The sequence below is a fragment of the Meles meles genome, chromosome 10 (assembly GCF_922984935.1).
Source record: "Meles meles chromosome 10, mMelMel3.1 paternal haplotype, whole genome shotgun sequence".
NCBI lineage: Eukaryota > Metazoa > Chordata > Mammalia > Carnivora > Mustelidae > Meles > Meles meles.
The window spans coordinates 62843281-62869903 of NC_060075.1; the positions used below are offsets into that span (position 1 = coordinate 62843281).

General features: G+C 40.2%; 1 long non-coding RNA gene across 1 annotated transcript; it reads right to left on the bottom strand.

Moving 5' to 3' along the window:
- Nucleotides 1-2617: 2617 nt before the first annotated feature.
- On the bottom strand, nt 2618-26219 carry LOC123951354. Its single transcript, XR_006820461.1, has 3 exons — nt 25585-26219; nt 10623-10793; nt 2618-2782 (listed from the first exon to the last, which is right to left on the bottom strand). It is a non-coding gene; the product is annotated as an uncharacterized LOC123951354 (long non-coding RNA).
- Nucleotides 26220-26623: the final 404 nt, after the last annotated feature.

Genomic DNA, 26623 nt, shown 5'->3' on the forward strand with positions numbered 1-26623 from the left:
TCATAAAGTTTCCAGGATAGCAGATTAGGGCAGCAAAAAAATGAGGAAAGTCAATATGTGCTTGTTTTGAATGTACACTTTCTGTTTTTAGTACATTAATTCTTAGTATGCTTCATTTATCATGAAGATAGAGTATTTGAGGATTAATAACTAGCAGTCCGGAATCTATTGAGAGTTGATAGCAAATTTATGATGTTCTCAATCCAAAAGGATTGTATGGTCTTAAGGCATATCCAGATGTGGTTTCAATGAAATCAGGGGAATGCAATCAAGTTTAAAGGTTAACACTCATAGAGAAACAACTGGTGTTGACAGACTGTCCTCCTATTCTTTATTTTAAGATATAGCAGAGCTTTTAGTAGAAAATTGGGGCTTTCTTGATGCCACATGTATCACCAATTGGTCTTCAAATGTTCTTTAGGCTAATAATTCTCTGTGACATAAATTGGAAGTGTGTTGGATGGCTTATTAAACAGCGTCAGGGGCACCTGACTGGCTCAGTAGTTAAGTGTCAGCCTTCAGCTCAGGTCAAGATCCCGGGGTCCTGGGATTGAGTCCCGCATCCTGCTTCCTGCCCAGGGGGAAGCCTGGTTCTCCCTCTTTTACTCCCTCTTATATTCCCTCTCTCCCTGCCTCTCTCTCTCTCTGTGTGTCAAATAAATAAATAAAATATAAAAAAAAACCCGAGAGTCAATATTCTTCATCAGAAATCTAAAAATTAAATCATCCTAATAAACTGAGAAATCACTTCTGTTATAACTTAAGACATTACATAGAAATAGTATACACGCCAGGTTCTCAACCATTTCTAAAATGCTGAAATTAAACTTGTCTCCATGATGCCTATATACTAAATTTAATAGGGCAATTCACAAAAGACCTGAAATATTAGAAAGCTGTGCATGTGAATTATTACAAAGATAAATAGTATTCAATTTGAAATCCTGCTTGTAATATAGAACAAAATAGAACCCAATCCTATCCTTTTTGTCTCAAACCAGAAAAAACTTTTTGTTTCATTCTAAAACAGAGGTACAGAGAAAGTATAAATGATCCACCAAAATATGTTAACATTTGATTCTAACAATATTTGTCAAACTATTAGTATCAGAAGATCAACTTAAAATGTAATGTTTTGTATCTTAGAGTAAAATTAGACCTATTTTTAGTTCTGTTTATTTGAATATATAAATGGGAAATACACTTGGAAAATAATTTTACATATTCTATTTTAAAAGGAAATTATACACGATGAACATGGTTATTATTTTCTAGTTTTTTCCTGCTTTTTATCAGTAAGTGGGGTTTCCATTTATTTAGTCAGAGGTTAGTGAAGGGCATTCTATTAGCTTGTAATGAAGGAATGAAAAGTATAATATAATGCGATCTTCTGAAGGTCATACACAACTTGTAAAATTGCAAAGTATAGTTATACATAATATAGCAAAAAAATTGTTTCCTTCTTTGAAGAAATGGGTATTAAAATCAGCCTTCTAAAAATCAATTACCATTTAATATTTTGGATTTCAAATGACAATTTCCAAACAAGACATTCTGTTTGCTTATATTTTACTCAAACATTAAAGATTATTATATTATTGGATACAGAAGTTGAAAGTTTCAATGAATTCCTAAAATATGTAGATATTTGGAGATTAAAAAGTCATATGCAGCTGCTACTAGGGACACACGACAGTGCAGCTGCTTTGGAAGACTCTGGCAGTTCCTCAAAAGGTTAAACAGAATATCCATAGAAGCCAGCAGTTCCAGCCCTGGGCAGATTCTCAAGAGAAATGAAAACATGTTCATGCAAAAATTTGTATATGAATGTTCCGAGCAGCCTTATTCATAATAGTCAAAAAGTGGAAACCACCCAAATGTCCATCAAAGGATGAATGGATGAACAAAATGTGGTGTATCCACACAAAGGAATATTATTTGGCAATAAGAATAAAGAAATCCTGTTGCATACTATGTAACATGGATGAACCTTGAAAACATGCCAGGTGAGAGAAGTGAGTCACAACACCTATTGTATGATTTCATTTATATGAAATATCCAGTTTGGGCAAATCTGTAGAGACAGAAAGTCTATTTGTGGTTGCCTAGGGGCTGGGAAGAGAGAGGGATGGGGAAAAATGGTATGGGACGACTAGTGGGTCTGGGGCTTCTTTCTACGGTGATAAAAATGTCCTAAAATTGATCTTGATGATGACTGTATGACTGAATATACCAAAAATTATTGAGCAGGTTTTTTTAAAAAAAGGAGGCCATTAGCAATCTCTCAAAAACTAATCAGCTCATGCAAGTAAATCAATTTCTTTTTTTTTTTTAAATATTTTACTCATTTATTTACCAGAGAGAGAGAGAGAGAGAAAGCAGGGGGAGTGGCAGGCAGAGGGAAAAGCAGGCTTCCTGCTGAGCAAGGAGCAGGATGTGGAGCTCCATCCCAGGACCTAAGGATCAAGACCCCAGCTGAAGGCAGCTGCTTCACTGACTGACCCAGGCGACCCAATCATATTTCTTTTATGAAGATTTTCACACTCACCCACATACAAGGATGTAGAAATCTAGCACATTCATAGTGGTAAAAACAAAACCAAAAACTTATACGCCCGCTCTCCAGGATAGATGTATGTGCTACAATTCCTGGTGTGTTCGGAAGAACAGACATTTGACTGAATTCTTTACAGTTCTTCTACTTCGAAGGGCAAATACCATCAGGATCTAACAGATCTTGATTTTTGGTATCAAGATATCAGGTCATCTGAAGAGTGCTTGGCTGACAAGGAAATAAAGAACATGAACTAACTTCAGTTACATATGCAAGACTCCCCAAAACAACGTGCCTTTGTGGGTTTCAGTTTAGGACTGGGTCCACTATGTGTTTTCATCTCACAGGCAATTCACTCCAAATAAAGTATAAAAATTGCACTGCTGCAACATCAAAGAAGAGGACTAAACAAGGATGAAGCAAAGGTATTTGGCAATCCTCTGTGCCAGTAGACAGAGACAGAGATCCCAGTTTGGGCAGCTGTGTTTGTATACATTCTAATCCAGGCTGAACATTCGGACTCCTTACCAAGCTGAACGCCCATGTGACTGGTAAAACTTTGGCATAAACACAGACAGTGTTATGTATGTGAATTCCTTTCGCAGCCTGATATTTACGTCTTGGGAATTAAACATGCATGTGTACAAAGGCAGAATATATCTGCACATATTACAATATTTATAGAGTCTCTTCTTGCCAGCACTGTACTAAGCTCTGGGGAAATGAGATGCATATTCATACCTATTTATAAAAAAATGTAGAAAACGCAAAATGTTTTTTAACTGTTGTTACAATAGATCTCACTGCATGGTATCTTCCTTCATGAGGTGAGTGCTAAACACACTATACATTATTTAATCAAATACATAGAACACTAAAATTTGAATTTGCTTGCTTTTCCCTGTGCGTCTTCTATGCATATAACTTAAAGCGACTAAAAGAGACCAGGACACCAGATTTCTCACGTGCCATCCTGAGGAGCTCTGACAACAAAAAGGTTCATACATGGAAGGAGGAAACTTTTGGTTCTTTCTCAGATATTTAAGATATCCAAAATTATCTACTAGAGGCACTCTGGGGACTGTCCTGAGACCACCGAACTTTCTGCGTGATCCACAATGTTCTGGAATCACAGCCCTCGCTGAGGTAAGAATTAAAGGTAATTGCATTAGAAAATCATATTTTTTTTCCAGGAAACCCTCAATTTCAACACTTTGGTCTGCACGTAGCAGTTGAGGTTTGAAGCTGCCAACAAATGAAATAAATCAGTTCCACTTAGTTAAGCAGAAAGGGAACATATAAAATGTCAGATAGCTCTTTGAATCTGCGGGAGAGCCAGAGACCCTGGCTTAGGGGCTGCACAGCCAAAACCCATGCCAAACTTCTTTCAGGAATTTCCTGGACTAGCTCTTTCTATGATGTCACCTCATGCTCACTCCTCAGCCCCTGAGCTCCCACGGTGTAACTGCTCTCACAGAAGTCAGCAAAAGACTGTCAGAGCTGCATCCGACAGACAGTGCTTGGATTTTATCTCCCTTCATCACTCAGCAGCTTTAAGACTGTAGACTCTTCTTTCCCCCAGGTTTCTCAGATACCACAATCCAGTCTTGTTTTCCTTTCCCTCCTTCTTTGGCCTTTTCTTCTGAGGGTCCTTGGAAGCTTTTATTTTCTAGTAAGGAAGTTGTTTTTTTTTTTTTTTTTTTGAAGATTTTGTTTATTATTATTTTTTTTTTGACAGATCACAAGTAGGCAGAGAGGCAGGTGGGGGGGGTGGGGAGCAGGCTCCCCGCTGAGCAGAGAGCCTGATATGGGGCTCAATCCCAGGACCCTGAGATCATGACTTGAGCCGAAGGCAGAAGCTTAACCCACTGAGCCACTCAGGCGCCCCAAGTAGGGAAAAATTTTTAAGTGTTATTCTTTCACAGCCTTTGACCTTGACCGTCACCTTTTCTTTCTCCACAGACCTTTAGGGCTTCCGCATTTCCTCTTACGGTTCCGAGTATCATCTAAATGATGACGACTCCCAGATCTATACGCCAGAGACACAGCTTAAGCTCCTGATCTGTGTTCCAGCACTTAGGCTCGCATGAGCTCATGGACATCACAGACTCAGAACACTCAAAACCAAGCTCATGTTCCTCCCACTGAGTTTGTCTGTTTCCATGCTCTCTCTCATGAAATGACAACACCGCTCGCTCAGCTGACTAAGCCAGAAAACTGCCATCACCTTTATTCATCTATTTGTCTCACCCTTTATATCTAGCCATATGCAAAGTCCCTACTTCAGTATCTCTCAGGACTATTCACGTCTCTCCATCCTTGAGGCAGCTACTCTAGTTTTTACCATTACTGTTCCTGTCTGGATGGCTGCCAGCTTCAGTGGTGGTTCTGCTCCATTCTTGCTCCTTCCAGTGCATTCTCTACCCTGCAGCCAAGGGAACTTTCTATTATGCAAATGTGACTACTGGCTTCTTTCCCTAAAATCTTTTCATGGTATCCCGAAGGCTTCTAGGATAAAGTCCAAACTCTTTAACATGTTTTAAGGTCTTCCACTGATCTTGTTTCTGCTTGCTTGTGAGACTTAATCTTCACACACAATGCACCAGGCGTCTGCACTAGATGAGATTACATTCAATTACACATAACTAGTGACCCAAAATCACTGAAATTGGAGGGAGGGCTCATTATAATTTACCGTATCAAGAAATTCAGGGTAGGGCGCCTGGGTGGCTCAGTGGGTTAAAAACTCTGCCTTCGGCTCAGGTCATTATTTCAGAGTCCTGGGATCAAGTTATGAATCAGGCCCTCTGCTCAGCGGGGAGCCTGCTTCTCCCTCTCTCTCTGCCTACTTGTGATCTTTGCCTATCAAATAAATAAATAAAATCTTAAAAAAAAAAAAAAGAAATTCAGGAGTTGACAGTTCAGGGTTAGAACACTAGCTCCACGATATCATCAACCTCCTAGGCTCCTTGTTATAGCTTTCAACCCTACCACCCACAGCTCGGGCTTTTCTCCTTATGGTTACTTCATGGTTTCAAGATGGCTGCTTCATCTCCATATTCCAGATAGGAATCATCCATATTCCAGATAAGCGAGAAAGGAGGAAGCAACAAGGAAAAGAGAAGCTGTAGCAGGAGAGTAAAACTTACCCAAATCATCTAAACATCTGCCTATGTCTCACTGGCCAGAACTCTGCCAAATGGCCCTTAACTGTAAGTCAAGCAAAAACATGTAGTATTTTTTGTGTTTGTTTTTTATCTTTTAGTCTAGATGGTTTTCTCCTTTAAATAAAATCAGAATTCTGTTCATAAGAAAAAGTAAAAATTCCATATGGACTAGGGACACGTGGATGGCTCAGTGGTTCCACAGCTACCTTCAGTTCAGGTCATGTTCCTGGGGTCCCTTGCTCAGCAGGGAGCCTGCTTTTCCCTCTTTCTGCTTCTCCCTCTGCTTGTGCTCTCTCTCCTTCTCCCTCTGACAAATAAATAAAATCTTTTTTAAAAAAATTATATATGGACTAAATAATAGCATTTAGCATAGGAGCTTTCTCTGAATTCCTGAAATATGAAACATTTTCTGGAAGGACCTTTTGTCATTACCCCTGCAACAGTTTTTCATGACGCTTATTTGCCTGGCTAACATCTACTTGTTCTTCAGGTCTAGCTTAAATGTTACTTCTTGTAGAGCGTCTTCTGTGAGGCCCTCCTATCCTACTCTCCCTCAAATTTCAGATTAGCCTCCTTACTACTCTCAGTATGATTGACTGTTTGAAATGTGATATAATTTTTCTTTAATGCTCTGACTTTTCCACTACACTCTGCCTATTTTGATCACCACTGTATGGTTGCTTTTTTTTTTTTTTTTTAAGATTTTACTTATTTATTTGCAGAGAGATCACAAGTAGGCAGAGAGGCAGGCAGAGAGAGAGAGGGGGGAAGCGGGCTACCTGCTGAGCAGAGAGCCCCATGCAGGGCTCAATCTCCATTGAGGCTTTCACTCTGTGCACAGTTATACAAGGAAATTTGAGTTGTAGTATTCATTTGTACCTGTGAATGTGATCTTATTTCAAAAAAAAATTCTTGCCGATATAACTATGGCTCTCGAAATCAGATCATCCTGTGTTAATGGGGCGTGCCCTAAATCTGGTGACAAGTGTCCTTATAAGAAGAAAAGACAGTGAAGGAGACCTTGTGAAGGATTGGTGATGAGCCAAGGAAGACTTCCAGACTCTGAAAGAGGAGGAAGGAGTCTGCCCTAGAGTCTTCATAGTGCACGTGACCCAGAGGACACCTTGATTCTGGATTTCTGCTTCCAGAGCTGTGAGAGAATAAATTTCTGTTGTTTTAAGCCACCAAGTTTGTGGTAGTTTGTGATGGCTGCCTTAGGAAACAGACAATTTATGAGAGTAATAAAATAACTACAACTAAATTATCTGATTCACAATCCTCCCGACTTCCTCACCATTCTAAAGAGGCAAGGCTCTCCCCTCAGCTTGGCCAGCTATCGCTTGCTTGTTTGCTTTTGTTGCTTTGGGGCTTGATCATGTTGAAGGGCGAAAAGGAGAGTAATGGTAAGAGCAGGAACTGGGCTGGAGGCTGGGAAGAGAAGTGGGAAATACAGGAGCTTCTGCGAAGAGGAGATTTGGGGGAAGGCCTGCTCTCTGTTCTTCTATATTACACCCCCTTTTGTTGCCTTCTCAAGAGAACTTCAACCAGCCCTGGAACTACTTCAGAGGCTTCCTGGAGCGGGGTCTTTTCCTCTTTAGTTTGCATTATTGAGATTAGTGTGGTGGTGAGGGGCACGTAAATTAGGTTACATTTTTATAACCAGAAAATAAAGGTGATTTCTCCGTGACAAAACAAAATGTGTGTGTGCGTGTGTGTGTGAGAGAGAGAGAGAACACCAGGGTACTCTTGATATCTTGTATTCAGAGATGGCTACAGATGTTCAGGAAAAGCAAAGCTTCTTTTACTTCCACCCCGACCACGGGCGCCCCGAGCCACCCAGACTGACAGTCCCAGGATCTGTGCCTCCAATCGGACAACAGATGCTTCTATCTCTGCATGATTTGCCTGGGAAACTGACCCCGAAAGTATTATTCCCTTATGTAAAAATGGAAATTACTTGTCAAGTCTGCCTTCTGGGCTCTGTAAGCACCAATCCAGCCATGATCTGCTATAGCCTAGAGCACAGGCAGAGAGCCCCCAGACTCCTCCGTCTCTGGCCCCATAGCCCGCACACGTTAGCCCTGCAAGTGTGCCGTGATCTACAGGCAGGGCATCTCCCTAAAACAACAGCAGCAACAGCATTAGCAGTTTTATGAAACCCCTTAAATCCCAGCAGCCAATGTAACAATGAGGCCCAAACCTGAGAATAACCCTGCTCTGAACACTTAGCTTTTGTTAATTCCCATTTGATTCTGAACACGTGAGATCATCGTGCATACCACATACTTACATACAGCAGGCAGCATCTATAAAATGTCCAAGGCTAAGTGTGGTGTGACCCGCATAAAGCGGGGGGCTGTATACCTCGCATGCACGGGGCAACAAATGGCCAGGATTTGCCATGGTGCCATTTTAGCCAACCACCATATTAAACACATTTAATGTGGTTTAGAATAGGGACAGTGGTTTGTATTATGTTTACTCATGTTACCTGTCTCCAGGTCAAGTAGTAGTCAAATGGATTATTCAACCATTTTCTTCCCCTGGTGACCACAGAGACACTTATTCTGGATTTTATTTCCTTCCTTCCACAAAGCTATCATAGGGGTGTCATGTATTGACACCAAAATGGCCCATGGTCTCTAGCACCTCTTACCTCCACCCCAGACCTAGCCAGTTAGGGCATCTCCTGACTCCATGGACAGGTCTTGCTATCTGACGTGTGGCTTCCTGTTTTTGAAGGTGGTGCTCAGACATGGTCAAGTCTATATTTCCCTGTCTACCGTTTACCATCCATAGAGAAATGGGTTCAACCCATAGACAAGTGGGTCAATAAATGTGCTCTCAAAACGCATATGCAGGGGCGCCTGGGTGGCTCAGTGGATTAAGCCGCTACCTTCGGCTCAGGTCATGATCTCAGGGTCCTGGGATCGAGCCCCGCATCGGGCTCTCTGCTCTGCGGGGAGCCTGCTTCCTCCTCTCTCTCTGCCTGCCTCTCTGCCTACTTGTGACCTCTCTCTCTGTCAAATAAATAAATAAAATATTTAAAAAAAAAAAAACAAAAACGCATATGCAGCAGCCCTGAATTGAAAAACACAGCAGCTCCACCCAGAATGGGTCACGCTCTCTAGCAACGAGTTCTGTTTTTCATATTCCACGAACTCTGCAACTTTACAGACACCTTGAGGTAATTCGTATCTGAAAAAAATGTTAGCATTGATAATAATTACCTCCGGGACTCCTTCCATAGGCAGAGGGCAGGGAGAAGCAGCAAGCTAGAGATAGATCATATGAATGAGCCTTGGCAGCAGCTTTCGCCACGATCTCCCTTCCGAAGCATCTGATCCTTCTAAAATGAGGGAGACAGTCACAGTCCCCCTCGCTTCAATTGCCTGCCTGCCTTTTTCACCTTATTCCCTAAACTCTATCTGACATGAGCTCCGTGATGCATAATAAACACCTAAAACGTTAAGCAAGACTGTTTTCCAGAAGATACAGCTGCTAAAGACTCCTTATTCAGCTGCTATTTCCAGTTCATTGGAGAAGGAAGAGGTCGGGAGGGATTTCCACCTGTATAGCATCTTTGGTGGGTCAGTGTTCAGTGACAACTTCTCCCCATTCATCTCTTCCTTTGACCATTCTAAGGAGTTGAGGGCCATCCCCTGTCATTCTCGTTCCACTGAAGCCAGGGATCATCAGTCCCCCGGGAGGAAAGATCTTATAAAATACATCCCAGCACACGCTAATGCCAATGTCGGATAATTAGGAAAATTGAAATGATCTCATTCTTGTTTATTTGTTTACTTGGGAGTTGACATTAGCCAGAATAATTTGGATAACATCAACATTAATCTTAATTCATGAATTATTAAAACAGACTGTGTCACAGCAAATTTGCAGGAATAATATTTTAATTCAGTACTGTTCATAATCAGTATGGAAATGCATTTTATGATCAAGCATTTTTAATAATTTCATTTTTATCATAATAACCTTAAACATAATCCCTCTAAAGAAAATGGAATTTGTCAAAGTAACTACTTCAAAAGACCAGGTTTTTTCAGATGTTCTAGAAAACATTATGACTACTGAATTCTCATTCTGGCATTAGGAGGAAAATGTATTGGAAATCATCATTCTGAAGAGATGGAGACTGAATGAAATATGCGCAAATATCATAGTCCGATCTGTGCTGAAAATGACATCTTAATTCGGGACTGGTGTTGTCAAATAAGTCAGCTGCCATTCATGTCAGTATGACAGAGAAAAACACAAGTTGCAAAGCACAAAGCAAATAATACCTCCAATTTGCCTTCCACTGATTGCATTATACAAGGAAATCGTAAATCAGTGTGTTCATTTTTTTGCCAATGCAAAAAAATAAATTTATCACTTAAAATTGTTATATCTTTTGGTGCACTTTTGTATGCATATCTGTTGGGTGTATACCATGGAGTGAAATTTCTGGGTCCTGGAGTATGTATGGATGTATTCATTTTAATCAAAAGCGCAAGTTTTTCAAAACCAACCTATCAGTTGCAACTTGAACCAGCACTGGCTGAGACTTCCAGACGCACCACACCCTCCCTAGGATTTTTACTTGGTATTGCCAAGTGAAATATTTTATTTTAGCCACTCCCTAAAGAAGACTGGAGTTGAAGCACTTTTTATAGGTGTAATGGCTTCCTTTATATCATTTTTCTTATGAAGTTATAAGCCTCTATTCCCCCCCCCACCCAGGTTGTTTGTCTTACTCAGGGACAACAGCCAGCTGGAATGAATGGTCATTCTACATATGCTGGGCTTATGCGCCTTTGAATCCAAACCCTGTTCAGATGCATCAGGCTTAAAATGCACGTTAGGGTTTTCCCCCTTCTAATTGAAAGTAGGTTTCAGCTTACTGTTTGTAGTCAAAGGGCTGGTTGCTCTACACAGCAGCATGGGTTCACAGCATGGAGCTTTGGGAAATGGCTGGTCTAGCTCCCGTGAAGCTGAATGATGAGCCTGGTGGACCGATGCTTAATGTTCCAATCTATAGCGGGCTTCTCACCATTACTGGAGGCCAAACGTTCCTAAAAATACAGTACAGAGGCCATTCTCTTTACCAGAAGGAGGAGTAGGTGGCGTGAAGAATAATTCTAGAAGCTACTGAGATAGGAGATAGGAATATTTAGAATTATGCTGGAATAAGTACAGTCAGTCTCTAATGGCTCTCCAGGGTGCCTGGGTGGCTCAGTGGGTTAAGCCTCTGCCTTTAGCTCAGGTCATGATCTCAGGTCCTGGGATTGAGTCCCGAATCAGGCTCTCTGCTCAGCGGGGAGCCTGCTTCCCCCTCTTTCTCTGCTTGCCTCTCTGCCTACCTGTGGTTTCTCTCTCTGTGTGTCAAATAAATAAATAAAATCTTTAAATCGCTCTCCAAAGCAGAGCACTTCTGACTGGCTGTATTTTCTCGTAGGGAAGCATATCATATTTTTTTTTCTTTGATGCCTTCTGAAATCATATGTTATTGCTCTGATGCATTCAGAAATCATATTGCTATGCTTTCTTCTCTTCTCCTTCTTTTGGGCAGGTTACAACTCCACAACCAAACTGAATAATCATTTTAGGCTTTCACAAGCTTATCATCTTGCCACCTATCCTGTCTGAGATTGCCATTCAATAGAGGTTAACTGAGATCCTTCTACATGCCTAGAAATCAGAGATAAGAAAAAGCCATTAGATAAACTACAGAAACATAGTGAAATACAATTTACACTGAGTCACTAATCTTGCTCATTATTAATTTTATGAAAAAGTACCCTGATTCCTTCTCACCAGCTTTAAACAAAAGCTTGCCTAATCCTTACAAATATTTTTTTATTTTTCATTCCTATTATTCCTAGAAATAATGTTTTCCTATATTGTTTTTGTCTAGTGCCCAAGTGCCATCTTCATTAGTATACAGATTAAACTTCTGTAGCAAGAAGATTCCTTTGTAGGTAAAGGCCTATTAGGTAAACATCAGTATTGAGTCGCGTGGCCACGATGGGCTCCAAGTAAGGCTGAGAAATTTCCGTTTTACCTCATTAGCCATGTATTCGCTAAAATTTTGGTTGATTCTATGATTGGAAGGAATGAAGGGATACTGAACACTAGGGTACCCTAAGTAGCTTCTCCCATGATGTATTTGTATGATAACACAAATATCCCCTGTCTCTTTCATCCCACACACGTCCTTTCCAAGAGGGAGCAACTCGGAGTTCACTGCCGTGCCTCCAGTCGCCAAGTCCCCACACACAAGTGCAAATATCCTGACATACAGCGATGAAATAGAATCAGGAAAACCATAAGAAATTTTCCTACTTGGACATGGAAAGAATGGGAAACCTACAGAATCACTTGTCTAGAGCAGCGCTGAGATCTTGCTGGACAGAAAGGGTGAAGACTACCCTCACTAGAGGTGGAAAAAGTTTCTTAATGAAATCCTGCTTTTTTCTCTCTCTTTTTAAAAAAGATTTTATTTATTTATTTGACAGAGAGACACACAGTGAAAGAGAGAACACAAGCAGGGGGAGTAGGAGAGAGAGAAGCAGGCTTCCCGCAGGGCAGGGAGCCAGATGTGGGACTCGATCCCAGGACCCTGGGATCATGACCGGAGCCGAAAGCAGATGCTTAATGACTGAGCCACCCAAGTACCCCATCCTGCATTTCTCTCTGAAAAGCTCCTTGTCATTTTGGTCTCTGGCTTTGCACTTTGGGAAACTCTCCTCTGGTGAAAATCCCGGGGACACAGCTCCTATGCATGTTGGAGAGCATCCCTTCTTTTCCATGCTAGATGGGATGATAGACAAGGAGTTCTATGTTTTTTTTTTTTTTTTAAGATTTTTTTTTAATTTATTTATTTGACAGAGAGAGATCATAAGTAGGCAGAGAGGCAGGCAGAGAGAGAGGGGGAAGCAGGCTCACCGCTGAGCAGAGAGCCCGATGTGGGACTCGATCCCAGGACCCTGAGATCATGACCTGAGCCGAAGGCAGCAGCTTAAACCACTGAGCCACCCAGGCGCCCCGAGTTCTATGTTTTGAGCAGAATTTAGCGTGAGTTTCTTTCTGCTGAGAGGATCTCAGGCGGTGCTTTATGGCTAAATAATCCCAGATATTTGTAGACTAGACTTATAAGTTCTTTAGTGGTATAATTGGCTCAAAATCAGAATTGGCTCCTTGTCTACTTGGTTCCTGGTAGTTGTATATGAAAGAAACCGCAACTGGAGGCTTTATCTAGATATCACCGTAACAATCATCCCTCTCTCCCTTAAATTAAGAGCAGCTACGATGAGAGGAAAAACACCCTTAATCTGATTTTGGATTGGCTCACATTCCTGGCTGAGAACACTTAAAGGAAGGCTCCGGAATAAGGTCCTGAGCTACAACTTTATCTACTATTATTTTGTTTATAGAAACAGTTGGCTTTTCCAAGTTACTAATCCCTTAGTCAATTTAGATTAAAGGCCACCTGCTGAGAAGAGAGCAGCCTTAGATCCCCTTTCATCTTTGCTTTAAACTGATTAATTCCCGCCTGACTTCATCTCTGTCTTAGAGCGCATTGCTAAAAGCTGCAAGGAACCCCCAGCACACATTAACATTCTGCACTTTCTCAACCTTAGCAGGCATCTAATCTGCCTTCTTAGTTACCACTGGTAAGAGTTTTATTTACTGTTTTACCGTATAATGGATTACGGGTATCTCAGCCTATAATACCTACTTACTTGTAGCACACCTGTCATTAAGGCAGGATGCCATATATTAGAACAATTTTAATTTATTTATATTTATTATTATTATTATTATTTTATATTAGAACATTTTTAGGAAAAACTCTACTTCTGGAATCAGTTATTGTATTAATGAGGGTACAGGATGAACTGCTCTAAAGAGACTCCAGGATACAGTGGCTCAAATATAGCAGAATGTACTTTCTTTTTTATTTATCAATCTTAAAATAAGCAGGTCCAAAATCTGTCATCTACTACATGAGGCTTCCGTCTCTGGGCCCAAGGTAGCCATTCAAGCTCTCATCACTTTCCAGTGAGTGGGAAAGGGAACAGAAAAGTGGAGGACAGAGAACGTCCTTTTTAAGGAATTGACTAGAAACCTGCCCTTAGAACTCAAAAGAACTTCTGTTCATATGTCTGTGGCCGGAATTTGGTCAGACGACCACACCTTGCTTCTGGGAATGAGAGAATATGAACCTTGAAGGCATGTAAGTGGGTTTCTATTACTAAAAGGAAAAAGGCAAGAATGGATAATACAGACTGATTAGCAGATACAGATATCCCATTAATAGGTTTTATTCCCCCCTTGCTTGTGTTTTTTGACATCACTTTGAGAGAAATAGCACACATACATAGCAACAGTAGTTTTAGTTACATATAAAATTTAGTTACAAATATTTAGTTACAAAAATTTAGTTACAAATAAAATTTAGTTACATATAAATTACATATTTTCAATCTCGATTTCATATCTTTTGAGTATTCAGACTGTTTATCAGCACCAAGTCACTATCAATAAAAATATTTTTTATTTGCAATACATTCTGCTTTTTTACTGTTCTTTGTCCCTTAAGTTCCACTCAGTTTTTTCAGAGCTAGAGAGAACACCTCTTTGGACTTCTACCTTCTACTTTCTGAATATTCAATATAATTGCAATGTCTTACTGATGTGTTAGATTATAGAAAACTGTATCTGGTAAATGCAAAAAGTGTGTGGATGTATAAAATGGTTAATAACTTTCCAACATGAGGTGGATATTATTCTTCCAAAAACTTCTTCCCCCAAATTTTTTTCTGTAAATAAAGGAATTTTCCCTACCTTCTAATTAGGTGTTGTTTATTTAATTTTTTACTTCTCACCTTTGCATATACAGTAAATCTCATGGAGCACAAAGTATTTCAAATCAGGAAGAGAGTTTCTGGCACTCAGGTTTCTTCCCCATTGCCCCATGCTCACCACATTATTGTTTTATTTATTCTGCTCAATCCTTGAGCTTCTCCCAATACCCCCTCCTATTCCTGCCAAGGTCTCTATGAGTAGTGAGTAATTAATTATGCTTAAGACTCCATTCTTCAGAGTATCCACTTTTTCACACGCCCATGAATTTTGGTTTTGTTCAAGCAGTTTATCTTGTATTCTCCGTATTTTGTTCATTGGAGACTGGCCATGCTCTTGTTCATTGTCTCCTTCTCTTGTCATTTGGCTTAGCCTGGGGTGGCCACCAATGACCTCCCCTGACTTCCGGTGTTTTCCCAGCATCCACACTCCCCAAGGAAAGCTATCCTGTATGCGGATTGTAAAATGAGCAGGCAAGCAAATATATGCTTACCTATTAGGGAACACGAGGTTAAAAAGTAATTAAGCAATTTACCTAATATCCCCGACCCAACTAGTAATGGTATAGCCAGGGTCCTCCCAACATTTCTTTTAGTTAAAGGACCTATGAAGACACCATGCAGTGTTTAATGGGATGTTGGTATCAGAACCAACTACATTGTTTTCTGACAAAACAAAGGAAGTCCAATAGATCAGTCATCTGTCCATTATATTTCTATTAGATGCCATCATAGGCCTGCCCGGGGGGGGGCTCTGGTTCTGCTGAGACTGGAGCTGTTTCCTTTCTGTGGGAAAAACTATGCCTGGAATGAAATTACACCCTTTCCTTTTTGGACTCATGTAATGATCACCCTAAAAGTCCATAAGTACTAAAGACATTAAAAAATAAAAACCCATGCAGCTAGAAATTCTAGGATCATAGAATATTTTCACTAACTACAGAGTACCTGTGATCCTTACCAGGAAATAGAACATAATAACTTTGTTGTTGATGTTTTTTCATTAAAAGCTGTGGAATTATTATTCGGTGGCTATTTGTTCTTATACATTCTTTTGAGCTTGTGGCAGTTTAGTACTAGAATATGAAAGGATTTGCTCCTATGTATCATTTATAAAATTCCTTGAGAAATAAATGGTCTTTGGCAGCAACTTCTTTTCCTAAGGAATCTCATCATGGGAACATAAAACAGAGGGTTGTGTGGATTCTGGAGGGATGGTTAGGCTTTATATAAATTTTCTACTTTGAAAAAAAAAAATTTTCTACTTTGAGTAACTGATGACCTCTTGGGGCCTAAAACATTACAGAGGCAAATATAAAATACAGACTTAAATGAGCCGCTGATTCAAGGATTGTAAAACCAGATGATATCTGTAGTGCCCTCATAAAGGTTCATGTAAAATAATACTTGACCTAATAAAAATATGACCTTTTTTTGTAGTACTTTTATATTCAGAAGTCAAAATTTCAAATAATGATTCCTCTCATTCAAACCCGGGTTGAATATTATGTACCATTAGAAGTCTGTTGGCTAACCTCACCGATGACCTGCTGAGACTATTATCATTCTAGCAATGTCTCTACTGTATCGAAAATACAGGCATTCACAGATATCCTTGTACCTGAGAATAGAAAAATGCCACTCTCAAAAACCAAAGCTCAAAAAACTCTTATCAAATTGGATCCTTCAGTTGTTCAAAATATTTTGGTTTTGGCTAAAGCCCAGTGAAATATTATTACTGTACCTACTCCCTTGCCCCCATAATTGTCCCGTATTTACTTTTGTCTTTTCAAGTAGTGTTACTATAATCATACGGATAACAACTGCCTATGTCAGCCCAGGATGCCGGATTTCCTTCTGCCTCCATATAATATTCTCAGGTTGGAGCAAGAACTGAGAAAGAGATGAAATGCTGACCAGATTTCCCTCTAGCTACAATTATATTTGTCATCTGTTTCAGAAATGAGGTTTTAAGGCTGAAGGTGGAATAGATGGAAGAGAGTTGGAAAATCTGTTTCTCAGCTTTCCCCCAATATGCCAACCACTAGAACACTGATTTCACTAAGATGCCTTTTTACCTCGTGCGGTAGGTAGAATTACAAACCCTCAAAGACAACCACGGCTTGCCTGGAACCTGTGGGTACATCACCTTTTCATGACAACCATAAGAAGGAGTAGGGAAGTCAGTCAGGGAAGGAAACGTTACTAACGGTCACATAACAGAGGTCAGATAGGGAGAGAGAGAAAGATTTTTGAAAATGCTACACTGCTGGCTTTAAATATGGAAGAAGTGGCCACAGGCCAAGAAATGCAGGAGGCCACTAGGAGCTGGAAAAGGCGAGGAGAGGGATTCTTCCCCAAGAAACTCCAGAAAACTCCAATGCTGATGATCCATTTTATAATTCTGAGCTCCAGAACTGGAAGACAATATATTTGTCTTGTTTCAAGCCACTGAATTTAGGATAATCCATAACAGCAGCAATAGGAAATGAGTACACATCATTGATGATAAAATTGATTGTAAATTGATTGTAAAATTGATTCAACATCAATTTTAAATATAGCATCTCAAAATTGTAGTGATTAAAACCGAAAAAAAGCCTCTACACACACACACTGGTATCCATGTATTTTAATATTTGTTAAATAACTAAGTCTTAGGTATAGGGTCCCTATTTCATGATGATAAGAATGTGGCAAATTGAGTTAATCTGAAGATCTCATTTGTCCTTTATGTGAAATATCATGTTAAAAAAACGTAGCTGTCCTATCATGTGGTAATATCTCATTTTAGCTTCTCTCAAAATTTCTCTGGGTAACTCACTACTTTTTCTTCCATTTTGAAATGCAGATCCTCTAGGTTGGGATTCTTGGACTTGGTGATGTCAACTTGTTGAACTAAATACTCCTATGTCACAAGGGGCTGTCCTGTGCTGTAGGATGGGGCCTGGCACCCCTGGGTTCCACCCACTAGATGGCAGCAGCTCTTGATGTTCCTTAGTGTGGCAACCCAAAATGTCACCAGACATTGCCAAGCGTCCCCTGGGGAGCAAAATTCACTCTGGTGGAAAGTCACTGTTTTAGGGAATGCACAATTTGGTGAGAAATGCCCCTTAAGCATCCACTACAACATTCACAAGAATATGATTATATTGTGGGAACATTATCAGAAAGACACGGGTTGTTGCATGATTAAAGGAGGCTGACGTCGTCACCGTCATGGATGCCCTTGGACTTCTTGCCTCGCTTTGGTCTTTTTCTCATCTTCTTTGCTGCTCCTCCCTACCTCTCATGCGTCTCCACAATGGAACATCCTGGGACTCAGTTATCCTGTCAGATGCCTTCTTTATCTACACTCACACCTCATGTCATCACGTCGGCTCTCACGTCTTTAAATGTAGCCATGTGCTGACTCATAGCAAATATATGTCCCTGGCCATGAATTCTCTATTGAACTTGACTAGCCTACCTGACAACTTCCACTGACAGGCCAATAGGATAAGCATCTCAAAAGGGAACATGCTCAACTCTTGTTTCCCAGTCAAACGCCTCCTCCCAGGGCATTTCCCAGCTCAGTAAATGGCAATTCCTATGAGAGTCAATTTCTCTCATTTTCTCACAGCCATTATCAAATCCATTATTCTCCTATTGGCTTCATATTCCAAACATATCCAAATCCAGTCCTTCCTCACCACTACCACCATCAGCTCTGGCCTGGATTACTATCCTATCTCTTCACTGGCCTCTCCTTTCAGGTTTGCCATCCTCAGTTTCTTCTTGACTCAGCAGCCAAAGCTATCCTCTTAAAATGTGAGACAAATCATGTCAGTTCACCGTATCTTACCCAGAGGAAAAATGAAAGTACCACAATTTCTAGGTGATCTATGCTTCTACTACCTTTCTCCCTCATTCCTACACTTCTCCATCCCTCTCAATCCTCTCCAGCCACACTGGCCTCCTCACAAAGCCTTGAAAAAACCAACAGCTTCTTTTCCCTCTGGTTGAAGACTCTGCTGGATCTGTCCAGAGATACATCCAGGGTATTAGTCATTGGTCATGATTCTCCAGAGAAACAAATCCAGTAGGAGATGTGTGTGTGTGTGTGTGTGTATAATTGAGAATTATTTTTAAGAAATTTGCTCACGTGATTCTGAAGGCTGAGAAGTCCCATGATACTCTGTCTACGAGCTGGAGACCCAGGAGAACCAGTGGCATAAATTCCCATCTGAGTACCAGGCCCTGAGAACCAAGAGAGCTGATGGTGTACATCACTGTCCTAGGGCAGAAAACTGGTATTTCAATTCAAGCAGTTAGACAGAGAGAGCCAATTCAACCTGCCACCACATTTTTGCTCCCCTCAGGCCCTCTACAGATTGGATGATGCCCACCCATGCTGAGGAAGGCCAACTCCTTTACTCAGTTTACCGATTCAAATGCTAATTCCTTCGAGAAACACCTCCACAGATAACCCAGAAACTGTGCTGAGCCAAGTATCTGGGCACCTCATGACTGGGTCAATGGGACACAAAGTTCATCACAGACTCATCCCCTTACTTCCTTTAGATCTCTGACCAAATGTCAGCTTAGAGAGGCCTTTCCTGTTTGCTCCATCTAACATGGAATCCCTCATCCCACAAATGCTATCCTCTCTGGCCTTAGTCTTTTTTTTAAAAATTTTTAAATTTTTAAATTTTTTTATTTATTTGACAGAGAGAGAGAGATCACAAGTAGGCAGAAAGGCAGGCAGGGAGAGAGGAGGAAGCTGAGCAGAGAGCCTGATGTGGGGCTCCATCCCAGGACCCTGAGATCATGACCTGAGCCGAAGGCAGAGGCTTAACACACTGAGCCACCCAGGCGCCCCTCTGGTCTATTCTTTTTATAAGACCTATTGCTATACAGCAGAAGACATATTTGAGAATTTGTTTCTTTTCTGTCTCTGTCCACTAAATTGTAGCTTCACTGAGGACAGGGCATCATTAACTGTCTGCTCTCTGCTGTATCACCAGGTCAAGGATATATATGAGGATTGATTTATCTATCTATCTGTATTTATATTATATATATTATAATAGATATTATAGATACATATCAATATAGATATATAGATATAGATAGATATCATACATATATCAGATAGATAGACAGACAGATAAATATGCTAGGATATACATGCCAGGCTATCTTGGCATGTAACAAATATATTATAAAAATCAATATATGATTGCACTCTGTTGAACCTCAAATTTAGAGGATAGTATAACGTATTTCTAGAGTGAGAACACAGCCTCATTTGACCTGCCTAGAAGCACTATTCTTTTCCAATCTAAAATAAAAGTAAATATGACTATTTTTCAGTGTTTTGACCAACTAGTCGTCTGTCTTTATTAACATGGAGGAAGAGTGCCCTCTACTGTGCTGTTTAGATGTATGCAGTTCTAAAGTCTTTAAAAAACGTCTTAATTTTGGTTTTAATCAGGCAGAACATTGATTTAATGAATTTGAAGACAGTTACAAATAGATAATGTCCATTCTTATTGCTTTAAAATAAAAATCTATGTCTACAGTAAATGGAGAATAAATCTTATGCTGTGGGCATGCAGATTTCTTGTACGGGGGTAATTACTACTCAAATTTGATTCAAGGCTAGAGTAGGACATGGAAAGAAATTTTAAGTCAAAGGCATGTTTGGCAATTATCAAATACTGTGTTTGAAAGATAAACAATTATCGTTTTTGCTGTTCCTGCATATAAAAATAATATAAGTATTCTCCCTGGTTAATGAAGAGGGCTCCAGAGCAGGAGAGAGCTGTGTTTGATTTGCAAAAGGCTCTACTAGGTCTCTACCCTTGCTGCATATTATAATCACCAGGGAGCCTTTAAAGACTATTAATGCCCAGATCACTTTCTTTCTTTTTTTTTTTTTTAAAGATTTTATTTATTTATTTGACAGAGAAAGAGATCACAGGTAGGCAGAGAGGCAGGTGAGATATAAGGGAAAGCAGGCTCCCTGCTAAGCAGAGAGCCCGATGTGGGGCTCGATCCCAGGACCCTGAGATCATGACCTGAGCCGAAGGCAGAGGCTGAGCAGAGAACCCAATTCGGGGCTCGATCCCAGGACTCTAGGATCATGAACTGAGCTGAAGGCAGAGGTTTTAACCCACTGAGCCACCCAGGCACCCCCCCCCCCAGATCACTTTCACCAAGAATACTTCTTCTTTTTCAATCTTTGAGTTTTTAGGTCTCTCTCTTATTAAAGTGGTTCTCCATGAAGGGGCCATTGTGCTTCTCTATCTCCCCAGGGACTTTGCAAATGTCAGGGGGCATTTTCAGTTGGTTCACTGTTGGTAGAGGAGGAGAATGCTACTGGTATGGGGTAAGCAGGGGCCAGGGACTCTACAAATCAACCTGTAATGCTCAACTCCTCCCCCCACACTTAAAACAAAGAATTACAAAATGCCAATAGTGCCAAGGTTCAAAAGCCCTGCCTTATTACACTACTTATAACCCCCAATAAAATTTGGAATAGAAAAGATTAGAACAAACAACTGTACTTTGCTCCAGATCTTACTGAGAAACGTTTGTTTTCCTCTCTCAAATAGGATGTACATTTTTTGCAGATCAAGAAACTCCCATTCTACTCCTACTTCATTGAGAGCTTTTATTGTGAATAGTCATTGGATTTTATTAAATGCTTTACTGCATCTATTCAGATGTTCAAATGGTTTTTCCTTTTTAGTCTGTTAATATGGAGGATTCTTGATACAGTCTTAAGTGTTAAGGTGGGTTCCATGACAAACTCCTTCAATTTTTACATATTGTTAGATCCAATTTGATGTATTTTAAAGGTTTTGGTATCTATGTTTTGAGAAATGCTGGTATGTAGTTTTTCTTTCTTATAATTTCTTCTTTTTGGTATCAGGATAATATTGGACTCATCAATGAATCAGGAAATGCTCTCTCCTTTTTCTTTTTATCATTTTTTAGTATGTATATAGAATTGGTTTTATTGCTTTCTCAAATGTTTGATAGAAGTCACCAGTGAAGTGAAATAAGTCAATCGGAGAAAGACAACTATCATATGATCTCCCTGATAGGAGGAAGTGGAGATGCAACGTGGGGGGTTTGGGGGGTAGAAAAAGAATAAATGAAACAAGATGGGATCGGGAGGGAGACAAACCATAAGAGACTCTTAATCTCACAAAACAAACTGGGGGTTGCTGGGGGGAGGTGGGGTTGGGAGAGGGGGAGGGGGTTATGGACATTGGGGAGGGTATGTGCTATGGTGAGTGCTGTGAAGTGTGTAAACCTGGCAATTCACAAACCTGTACCCCTGGGGCTAGTAATACATTATATGTTTATTTAAAAATAAAAAATTTAAAAAAAATAAAAATATGCAAATATGAAAAAAAAAAAAAAAAAAGAAGTCACCAGTGAAGTCCAAGTAAGCCTAGGCTTTTTTTTGCTAGGAGATATAACTATGAATTCAATTTCTTTAGCATGCACGCATTTTGCTACATAGGTGGCTGGAATACTTTGAGTTAACCTGACTAGTCTGTCTCCCAAGGAATTTACCTGTTCATCAATGTCAAATTTATAAGCATGAAATTATGTCTCTTATTTTTTAGTGTCCACAGGTTCTATGGACTCCGATATTAGGAATTCATATTTCTTCCCTTTTTCTGGAGGAGTCCATATTAGTCATTCCCGTCTCCCTGCTTTCTTCGGGCTTAATTTGCTCTTCTTTCAGTTTCTTAAGGTGGAAGCTTACATCATTGACTTAAGGCTTTTCCATTTATGTTACATTAACATTTAATGTTATGAATTTCCTTTTAAATACTGAGTTAGCAAAAAATTTGATAGTCTGCATTCCAATTTTCACTGAAATAAAAATAGTTTCTCATTTCCCTTGGGATTTCTCCTTTCATCCAAAGATTTGGAGATTAGCCAGATATCTCCCGGTCATTCATATCTTGTTTAACTCCACTGTGGTTAGAGACCATCGTATGATTTTTTCAATTCCTTATATTTGTTGAAATTTCTTTTATGGTTCAGAGTATCATTTTCTGTCTTGGTGAATTTTTTTTTTTAAGATTTTATTTATTTATTTGACAGAGAGAGAGATCACAGGTAGGCAGAGAGGCAGGCAGAGAGAGAGGAAGGGAAGCAGGCTCCCTGCTGAGCAGAGAGTCCGATGCGGGGCTCGATCCCAGGACTCTGGGATCATGACCTGAGCCGAAGGCAGGGGCTTTAACCCACTGAGCCACCCAGGCGCCCCTGTCTTGGTGAATATTTTAAATGTCTTTGCAAAGCAAATATGCATACTGCTATTACTGGTGGCATGTTCAGTACGTATCAATCAGGTTAAGCTGGTTGAGAACGTTGTTTGAGAACTCTATGTCCTTACCGATTTTCCTCTCACTCTACTAGCTGTTGAGAGATGATTTCCCTATTGAGATGTAATTCCGTGTTTTCTTCTGTTTTTTTTTTTTCATAGTTTCCTTTTCAGTTTAACTTTTTTGAACCATATGGACTTTATCTAGGCACATACATGAAAATGTGGATCCAAATTTTTCTTTTTCTTCTACCAGCATCAAAGTAGTTTATTATTAATATTTTAGGTAGTATGGTAAGATGATATTTGAGAGAAAATTATTCTAGATAATTTGTAAAATACATAGCATACTTTAAAAATATCTAATGTAAGTCTTTAAAACTAAAAGGGAAGAAATCATAGTGGAGAATAAAGACAGCAAGAAAAGTTTCGATAACACATTCTGAACTACAACATATGCATCCTGTACATATAAAATGAATACTATTCTTTATTTTGACTAGAATTCCATCCCTCTGAATAATTTGTCTAATGTATAAGTTATTTTGAAACCAATTCTCTAGTGGTCTTGCAAAATAAAACAAATGGTAAGATAAAATAGTAGTTCATTTTACATAGGTTCCTCATTTTCTGGCCTTTTGCTCAATGTTAATGTCACAGTCTGATATCTTATTTAAAATTTCTGATATTGGGGTGCCTGGGTGGCTCAGTTGGTTAAGCATCTGCCTTCAGCTCAGATCATGATCCCAGGGTCCTGGGATGGAGCCCCATGTCGGGGGAGGGGGTCCCCTGCTCAGCGGGGAATCTGTTTCTCCCTCTCCCTCTGCTCCTTACCCCCTCCTCAGGCTCTCTCGCTCTTTAGCTCTCTCAAATAAATAAATAAAATCTTAAAAATCATTAAAATTCCCAAGATGTGCTACTTCTGACTAGAATATTATTTCTGGTTAGCACTCAGTATTCCTGGATTCACTAAATTTTGTTTTCTAGTCATGCATTTCATACAAAAAGGAGTGTGTTATATTATTTGAAGTAAGGAAAGTTCTGTAAAAGCACTAGTCACTGAGGACCAGCTATATTTTTTTGGTTTTTCATCCCAAAAATCTTTGAGGAGAATCAAAAAGAAGAAATCTAAAGTTCATATTAAAAATTAATAAGCAATAACTCCATTCAAGAAAAATAGAAAGTTATGAAACTTCTCTATCAATTAGGATGTATAAAACTGCATTTTAAATCTAGAAGATGAATTTCTGTGAGGATTTACATAAAATTTGAGTTTTAAAATGATACAGTATCATGGAATAACCACCCTTCTATAATCCACCAATCGCCTTTTTAGAAGTAGATGGTTCCCCTCCCCTCATAATGATTTTACATGATTTGCAGGTGTTTCTTCAAGCCATAACAGCTTTGGGTATGAAACTCAAAAACAGCAACTCCCTCGCTCACCCTTTCTGGGTAATTTTTATAAATCTTCTTTTTCCCATCTCTCCACCAGCTGCCCTCCACTTTCCTAAATGTCAGGTTTATAAGTCTTCTTGACACAGAAGCCGTGGCTGCTGGTAATTTCTGCAGCCACCTCCAGTGCTGGAGCTGGGCACCGCTGCTCAAGACATCCATCCTCCCCACAATGCTTGCGCTGACCACCTGGCTGGCTCCTTCACGGTCACCATCTCTGCCTCTGAGGACTTGGGTTTGGGTTTAGGAAAGCAATCTCTTCATAGCTCAGGCTTAAAACAGCAGTTCTGCTTAAGATGAATTTGTTCTAGTGGCAGGAGAGAACCCAGAGGGATCTCCCTGCTTCTTCAGAATTCAGGCATGACAGAATGAAGCCATTCTATCAGACATGCTCCCAATGCCTGTGTTCTTGGGATTCCCTCAGAATGGTTGCGATCACAAGGTCCATTCCTTCCCCGTCGAGTCCATGTTTTGTTATCATCTACCCAAAAAGACCTTCTATAACCACTCTATTAAAATTGTACTCTGCTCCACTCTCACCTAATATTTCCTGTCCTCCCTCCCTACACATCTTTCCTCCATAGAAGTTACATTCTGATATATTTTATATTATAGTCCTCGCTTATCCACAGGGGATACATTCCAAGATCCCCAGCGGATGCCTGAAACTAAGGTTAGTACAGAGCCCTACACATGGTATTTTTTCCTATATGTGCGTAGCTCTTGTTGAGGTTTAATTTATCAATTGGCTCTTAGGAGTGCTTAACAACAATAACAACAAAATAGAACGATTATAATACACTGTAATAAAAGTTGTGTGAATGTGGGCTTTCTCTCTCTCACCAAGTCTTATTGCACAGGCTTATTCTTCCTGGGGTGATGTGAGATGATAAAATGCCTGTGGGACGCAACAATAAATGGACGAACCATTGCGTCATCGCGTTCGGCTACTATGGGCCTTCTGAGCTTACCTCAGGAAGATCATCTGCTTCCAGACCACAGCAGACCGCGGTTAATGGAAACCATGGAAAGCAAGACTGAGTGTAAGTGGGGACAACTGTATCTACTTCCTGCCTTTGTTTTTGTTAGCGTCTTCCCTGGACTAAAAACTCCATGACAGTTTGGATTTTGTCTGTTTCATTCATGTTGGATCCGAAGTGCTCAGAATAGTGCCCCACACCTGGTAGATGCCCAATAAAAAGATTTACTGACTGAACAGTCTCTAGAAGTGCAGCTTCTCGCCGCTTCCTCACCACTCACACAGGCTGTGGGTCCCCGCACGACCGCTCGCTTTTCTGCCACAAGGGTACAGGGCTCGATTCTGTATGCCAGGACCCATGCCAGGACCCAGTCTGGAACACAGCCATCCTTCATTTCCCCCAGAGACACAGTGAGAATTCCTCAGATCGTTCCTTGGCTCTGAGTCCCCTTTCCATGGAAATGTGACTCCTGCTCCTCCATGAGTCACCTCCTAGTCTACTGCCAAAGTTTGTTTCTGCTTTACTGGTGTTCCTCCTTCTGGTCCAACTCCTATCTTCTGGGGTCTGTTAAATTATTTAAACAAGGAGGCCATTAGACTGACTCGTGGCTCTAACGCTGCAGAGACCTATGTAGGCAAACCAAAATCTCACCCTACAAATGCCTCAAGGTTACAAAATCAAAACCTGAGGAGAGCCACTCACAAACAGCCAACTGGGCGTTCAGCCTAGTCAATCAAGAATTTCCTTACTTTGGGAGGCCTGGGTGGCTCAGTTAGTTAAGCGTCTGCCTTTGGCTCGGGTTGTGATCCCAGGGTCATGGGACTGAGTCCTGCATGCGGCTCTCTGTGCGCCGAGAGCCTACTTCTCCCTCTGCCTGCTGCTCCCCCTGCTTGTGCTTGCTTGCACTTTCTCTCTCTCTGAAAAATAAAGAAATAAATAAAATCTTTAAAAAAATTTCTTTACTTTGCTTTAATTTTTCTCTAGAAAGGTCTTTCCCTGCACTCTTGCTAGTAGAAGGCTCCTAACTGCTTTTAGTTTGGCACTGCCCAATCCAAATTGATTTTTGCTCAGATAAACTCTTCAAATGTTTAATACACCTCAGTTCATCTTTAACAGGGCCCAGATTTCATACGCACTGATATTTAAAATCTTTCATAATTATGTAACCTTGGAAAAGTTGTTTAATTTTGACTACTTAATGAGGATGAATTAAGAAATATTAAATTCATATTTATTTATGCATAAAAGTATTTAACCTTAAAACTAATTGT